The following is a 7805-nucleotide window of genomic DNA, read 5'->3' on the forward strand; positions in this document are numbered from 1 at the left end:
CGTTCTGGGCTTTTTTTTAACTGCAGGAGCTCAGATCTGAGTGTAGATACACCAGTTTAAATCCTTTTTCCCACCTCAAAATTCACAAAATCATAAGCCTGATCAAAAAATATTTATGAGACTGAAACGCAGAAGAGAGAGAACTTAAGAAGCTTCCATGTTCTCTCAGAGGCAGCATCGATGTAAAGGAGCAATTTGGACATGAATCTGATGCCATTGTTTTCAGTATGCAACTCTAGCAACTTCTTAACCTCTCTGAGCATCAATTTCCTTCTCTGCAAAACAGAGATAATAATGCATTGTACTGCTAGTCTCCTAAGATTGCTGTGAACATTAAAAAAAAAAAAAAAAAAGATTGCTGTGAAGATTAAATGACATAATGTTCAAACGTGCATCACAGGCCTAGTACATAATAAGTACTCTATTCTTGTCAATCTAAATCTCTCATCCTGAAAAAGTATGCTGAGAGACTCCAAACCAGCTAATGACTGTTCTTCCCCGTAGGGGCACCTTATCCTGTGAGCCAGCAATACCATTTCCTGAGTTGGTGACATCAACTTCCTGACCACTTCACTATTTCCATGCTGGCAAATTAGTGATTTAGATTCAAGAATAAATAGTATTTATTAGACATTTAAGCCTAACAGGGTTAGGTATTCAGGGAATTTCATAGGTGCATTTGGAGGATATGGAGACTGAAACAGCGCTCCATAGCCACGGGACTCAGGAGGAGAGAAAGTTATACTTGTTTTATGTTCCTTTTTCATCAGTGGTTAATATTACCAGGTGATGAAAAACAGTGAAAGACAATTTTCGTTACTGGAAGATCTATGAGGAGGCCTGATCATACTGTTATTTACAAAATGGAGTAAAATCCTGAAATCCTGCCAGATGAAAAAATATAAAACGTAAAATGTTAATACAGCTTTTAGAATTTTTAACTGGCATTACCTTAAATTCAATACAGTGGTTTATAATTTAGTCTAAGTACTTCAGCTTATAATCTTCAGCACCATACTCCTATAGTAATGACATTCAGTTACATTTGGAACAATAGACCACAAATATAAGGCAGGATATGGTTTTGAATTTTTATGATATTAAAGATCCATCTATTTAGATATATGGAGTGCCAGGTCTTTTAATAGATTTTTTAAATTTGCTTGTTTTGGTGTTTTGGGTTGGGTTTTTTTGTTTGTTTCTTTCTTTCTTTCTTTTGAAAGATTCCAAACCAGATATTTTTTTTTCACTATCATATTTAGCAAGAAACTATTTTTCAACACCTTCTCCCAACCCAGTGTCAAAGCAGGCCACTCTGAATCACGAGTTCCCAAAATCCTGGAGCTAGCATGCAGCAAGACATCAGCTTTCACATCAGACTTACATGTGAATTTTAGCAAGATGCCCTCTGCCCTAGCTTCTTTTTGATGTAGCAAGGGAAAAACATGACCACTTCCCTCCTAGGAACTGGGAAAAGTGTCAAAGGAAATCTTTTCAATGGAAGGAAAGGGAACAGATCATATTTGTAATATCTTTTCTCTTGCTAGGCCATAAGTTCCATGAGGACAGAAACCATGGCTAAATTAGTAATAATAATAATATCTTCAGCAGTAAAGTCCAGTTAAAGTTTTACTCTGTTAATTTAGCTTAATTTGAACTATGGTTCTTAGAATTCTCTTCCCTGCATAATTCTGAGTTAGCATGAGCTATATAACTTTGCAATAGTAAAATTCAGACAATAGAAAGCACCCTGGCTAGTAAAAGAACAAAGGGATTTATTAGCAGATATCAGGGGCTTACAAAATTATTGAAGGCCAGCATATCATGGCTTTTAAGTAGTACCCAGACCCTCAGAATCACTCTGCCAATGTCACCGCAGGAAGCTGAAGACCTCAGGACAACACTATCTCTGTGTCCCACTCCGGGTTGGATCAGAGAAATAGAATCGCTAGGAATGGTACAGAATATGGGCCCTTTTATGGGGATTTGACCTCACACAATTATGTGAGTGGTTAAATGATTTATATATAACTGTCGCTCCTGTGCCTGGTGCTGGAGCCTGAGGTCAGCAAGACAGGCAGCTGAGAAGGAAGGACAGATGTGAAGTAGGAGGGAGCAAAGACAAACCAGAATGAGAAGTTGGACAAAGTGATCGACTAATACTCAAATATTTAAATGAAATGACTTTCAAAACTGCCAACTTAAAAAATAGAATTGTCCCACTTTTTAAGGACTGTACAAGAAAATCTATCAAGAAGAAAAAAAAAGAGAAGAAAAAAAACGTACGGGTTGTTTTAATATTAAATTGATTGACCAGCACCACTATATTTATTATAATGGAAATTTTGATGCTAATGAATAGGAATCTTTTTTAGTTCCTCTGAAATGAAAATGATTAACATTGCCTCAGAAGTAAATACAGAGAACCACTGCAAGCTGTCCTTCCTTCATTTATTCATTCCATGAATTTTATTGCATAACTTGTATGTCAAGAACCAAGTAAGCAGACAGAATAACCTGGCAGCCAAAAGCAATACAGGAATTGGAATTCAAGACTAATAAAAGAGAGAAAAATCAAAAATACAAGAGGGCTATGCATAATTTCTTATTTATTGCTGTTCATTTATTTTATTTACATTTATCAAGGACCTACTAAGTACCAGGCACTGTGCCGAGTTCATGCACGTATTATAGAAAGACACGCCCATCTCCAGATCACTTCAGCAAATGAAATTATTTCCACTTCGAACTATCCACTTCTTACAGTCTCTCGCGTTGCTTCATATTCTGCTTTTTCTCTCTTATCAACAAGTAGAAGAAGGTGGCTTATTAAATGGCTCTACATCAAAATATATCAAATCTGGTGCCATTCTGATAAAACCTTGGGTTAATCCAAATTCATTTAGACTGGGACAGTGCACTAGCATTATCAGATTCAAAAGGGCTAGACTGCATCTAGATGACAATTTGTTCAGGGATACCTACTGTGTGCTTCTCCCCAAGCACCCACCCACACCCACTGATCAGCACTCTCGGTCCTAGAAATGTCAACATTGTACATCAACCACAGAGTAAGTTTCTACTCAGTCCTCTCTACCCTCCCAGGCCACCAGAGCGATATTGTGAGAGAATTCGTGAATCCACCTCAGGCTGTTCACTGCTGACACCAGTCTTGATACATCGGTGTCACTTGCAGAGAGGGGCAATTGAGAAGGTCTATGCGAGTAGGCTTTTAAACATACTATCCAATACCATGTAAATGTCCAACCTTCTGCACCAAGTAAGGAACTTCTACACCAAGCTCCACTGAGCCAAGATGGTACACGGCTGGTACCTGAAATGGCCACCAAATTTTACTGAGTTGAATTTCACCTCATCTAGTATTCTGTGTCTCCCCACTAGACTCCAAGTGATAGGAACTTAAGAGACTGGTACACTTCATTATTATGGCCTTCAACTGTGAGACGGCAATTTTGTTTTTTTTTTGCAAAACAGCCAATTCAGGACAAAAAAAATTTATGTAAGCTAAAAAATTGTTAAGCCGTACAAGCCATAGAACCATCAGTTCCAAGCAGTGGCTAGAATTACACGTTTCATTTAAGGTAACATTTACTGATGAGTGTTCAGGAAAGAAAGATGAATGAAAGGAGCCCTCCATCCTCCACAATTAGCTTTTTCATGGCTATCAAATCTCCATTCCTCTTGGCTGGATCATGCTCCTAGGAATGACACCACTGCCGCCAGTTTCCTAGAATGACCAGCCTCCCAGGCTGGTTGGAGGCCAGGCAGCTGTGCAGCTCTTCTGGGGTTCCTGATGCCAGAGGGTCACACAGAGTCATGGCCTGGCATGCCACACGGGATTCTCCACTATGAAGATTGCACCTCTGGCTCCCAAACTGAAGACCAGCAATTCTTTAAAGTTACTTTGCTGGTTACTCTAAAGGTCCTCTCTCCAATTCCTTTTCTTTGTATTAGTCAAAAGGCAGTGTTTACACTGGTTTGAGGTATAAAACTAGAGGGCCATTTGATCAGGTTTCTGGTAGATTACATGTAGACAGGAGTCTTTAAGTCCAGACATGCAGAATCTGACAGTAAAATCCAGTACTGAGGTCAACATTCCTTGGTGCATTGATACTGTTGTCATGTCAGAGGGCTATATGGCACAGATCACAGGAGAAAGCTTTGCACCATCACCATTTAGCTGTAAAATATGGAAGAAGTCCCTTGGCAACCTCTATTATTGCAATATTTGAATTTGCATTGCCCAAATGAGGACCCTTATCAATCTTCAGTGGCTTGGGGAAATTTGATTTACCTAAAGAATAAGACTGGCTTAAAAAAATCTTAAAAGATGAGAAAGTTTTAGAAAGCTAAGCCATTGGACACCAAAAGAAACCTGTTGAGGACTGAGGTATGAGAAAGAGTATCCATAGAAGGAGTCCTTCTATGATACGAAGAAAACAGTGACCACAGAGAAAATATCAATCCAGCCCTACAGCTTCAAAGAGAATAAGGGGAATCCTGAGGGGTAAAAGGATAGGGAACTTTTGTACTAAAAATGACCAAATTTGAAGTGTTAAGGGGAGGGGAAGGCAGAGAAACTAAATCAGAAGAAACTGAGCTTTTTCTCCACAGAGAAAGCTCACGATTTTTTGGAGAAGCCCAAAACGACATGAGGAAAAGGTTATTATTATTGTTTGCTCTTTCCTATCACAGGGGCCCAGCTGGAAAGAGATGGAGTCAGCTGGAAAAACACAATGCAACCTTCTGTTCTAGGGAAGTGGGAAAAAATGAAGTCCAAGGTTGCCTCCTTCTTACCCACTCTTGAGGCACATTTTTATCCCATTGTTAGATTTAGCATTTTCTCTGTGGTTGCCATGGCATCAGAGAGACCAATGCCTTGCTTCCATTTTAAAGATGAATTCCCTTACAAAAAAAATTGTTTCCGTTTGAGAATATTCTCACTCTCACACTCCACCAGAACTGCTTTCAAAAGAATGTCTTTTTAAAACATGGATGAAATGCATTGCATTCTTCTGATTACAGAAGGAGCATATTTTGTTTTTAAAAATTAGAAAATGTAGAAAAATATTTTTTAAATGAAATGAAATTACCTTATGACCCCTTTAACCTACAGATGAACACAGCTCACATTTGGGGATATTTATTTCAGGTCTTTCAGCTCTAGATGTATTTATATTTCATATTATACATGGCAAAATTGCAGCCTGATTCCATATTACAATTATGCATGCTCTGTTTTCTTCACTTTATATCCTAGAGAAACACTCTTTTTAAGTAGGGCTATAAAATCCAGAGATGCTCTTTATAGAGCTTTAGCATTTTGCTAATTTGCATCTTACATATTCTGTTGAGAAGAATTTAATAAGACAGCACTCTGACCTTTATTTTCCCCAAAAATCTAAAAGTTTGAGAGAAATTAGAAGTAGGGAAGGATGGGTTAACTGTGTTAGGAAATGCTTGCAAAGGCCATTTGTTCTACATTAATTCATGCTATTAAAGAGAGCAAGGAATGATAGCTTCAAATACTGTATTATCCTAGATTTGTTTGAAGAAAAAAATATGAGAAGGTAACTATAAAATATTATGATTTTTCTTTTAATAATTGCATGTTCTCTACAAGTAGAAGCATATTTTACAATTAGTAATTCATTAGCCCATTCATCCTCGCAAAACAAATCAAGATTACTAACTAGGCTGATCCCATGAACCAGGAAAACACTCTATAGGGCATAAAAACATGCATGTAGACAGTGTGATATAGCAAAAATTGCATGGGTTTTGCATCAAACAAAAGTGGTTTCAAATCTATTCCCTGCAATTAAACATGTTACCAAAATTAACTATGTCTCTATTTCCTTATCTCTAATAACTTGGATTGAAAAAAATGCCCAGCCACAGCGTTACATGGAGAATAAATAAGATGAAATATGAAAAAAACAAAAAGCCTTACACAATTCCTGACATATAGCAGGTGCTCAGCACATACTGATACTCTTTTTTCAGTGGCAACCTGAGCTGGAACTTAAAACTCTACCCCAGAATTATACTATTTCTGTAAGCTATGATGTTTACCCTGATCGTTATATAAGTAGCTATTCTATGTTGTTTTTCAATTTTACATTAACTAACATTCTTGGGAAACACTGCCTCCATTCTCCTCTTAGTAAAAGTTATATAATGTAAAAAGTTTTCTAATGAAATAAGAATCAGGAAGAACAGGAATGTTCATATTTCCAACAGGTTCCTTCTTCTGATTTCCCAGCCCAGTAGAGGAAACGAGTTAATTCATGCACCATCAAAACTGTAAGAGAATAAAAGACTTCCCCTGTTTGCTGTTAAAAAATCTCCCTAACTATTCTACCAGGGCTTCTAGAATCAAGATTTAAAAAAAAAAAAAAAAAAAAAAGATGTTTCCACACATTTCATATCAATAGAAGGATGTTGAAATTGTGCTGGTAAACAGAGTTAGGAAGCAAAAGTCTCATTAGAACCTAATTGTTTTATAATTAGCCATACTGGAAGCAGATGTTATCAGGGCTTTGCTCTAGAGGATTTTGAAAATTATGAGATTAAATTAGACCAATTATTTACTAAACCTCCTGAAAATATATAGCAGGAAACAAAAACCATCCTTGTGTCTTAATTTTGCCAGGATTGATCTTGTACCTAATAAATAGTAAAATTGTGATTTTTTTAATTTTGGATATTTGATTTATTTATTTAACATGTTTCAATTAGGGTAACTAATATAAAACCATTTGTGTAGATAAGTCAATATAACATTGGACACTGGAACAATTCATATCCCATATTTATATCCACCCTAAGTATTAACTACTACTACTAAGAAATGGACTAGATAGATATGGCAAAATACTATTTTTGAACCATTTAAAAATTATTTAGATATATATCTACACTAGGCTGCTAAGATGATCAGTTACTATAAGTAAATGTCATTTTACAGATGAGGGAAGCAATTTCCTAGGAAAGGTTTTGTGATTTGGCTAATCATCTAAAGACCAAAATTGAAATGTTTGGATTTTCTTCCTTGGACAATAATGAGTCATTAAGAGTTTTTGATCATGAAGGTTATATTGTCTTAGGACGATCATTCATAATGCAGTTTGCAGACTACTGAAGGAGGGAGAAATTGGTGGCAGGAAGGTAAAAAATAGGAAGCTAATGAAACAATCCAGCAAAGAGGTAATTTTAGAAAGAGTGATATTAGACAGGTTTTCTTCCACGAAGAGTAATTTGGTTTGGTTTGGTTTGGGTTTGGGTTTTGGGTTTTTGTTCCCCTTACCACAGTAGCAATGCCTTTTCCATTCTCTCTTTTCTTGAGAGGAAATATGGCCACTTTCCTGCCCTGCTCCTGCCCCAACCCATTCTCAGAAACTTCTGCCTTGTGACATCCCATTCTTGCTTTAGATTCCACTCTCCCTTTCCATACCTTCTCTGTAACTCAGGAGCAGATGTCAGGATCAGCCACAGTGTTTTTTATCCACCTCTCCACTTGAGGTACACACAAGTTCAGGCCCCTGAAAGCCACCTCCACATGCGTCCTGTACAAATCCTTTGTGAGATTACTTCTCAGCAAAAGAGAGACACAGCATGTCTACCATCCAGCATTCCCAAACGAATCTTAACTTTTATCCCCACAAGCACTTTCTAACTGAGATGAATTTCTTTGCAGTGAGAAATCACAAATCCACAAAAAGTATTCCCCTTTAAGATACCCATTTCTGAGGTTTTTGAAAGCCAAGGTAGGCTGACTAGGG

The sequence above is a fragment of the Cynocephalus volans genome, chromosome 8, assembly GCF_027409185.1.
Source record: "Cynocephalus volans isolate mCynVol1 chromosome 8, mCynVol1.pri, whole genome shotgun sequence".
Lineage (NCBI taxonomy): Eukaryota > Metazoa > Chordata > Mammalia > Dermoptera > Cynocephalidae > Cynocephalus > Cynocephalus volans.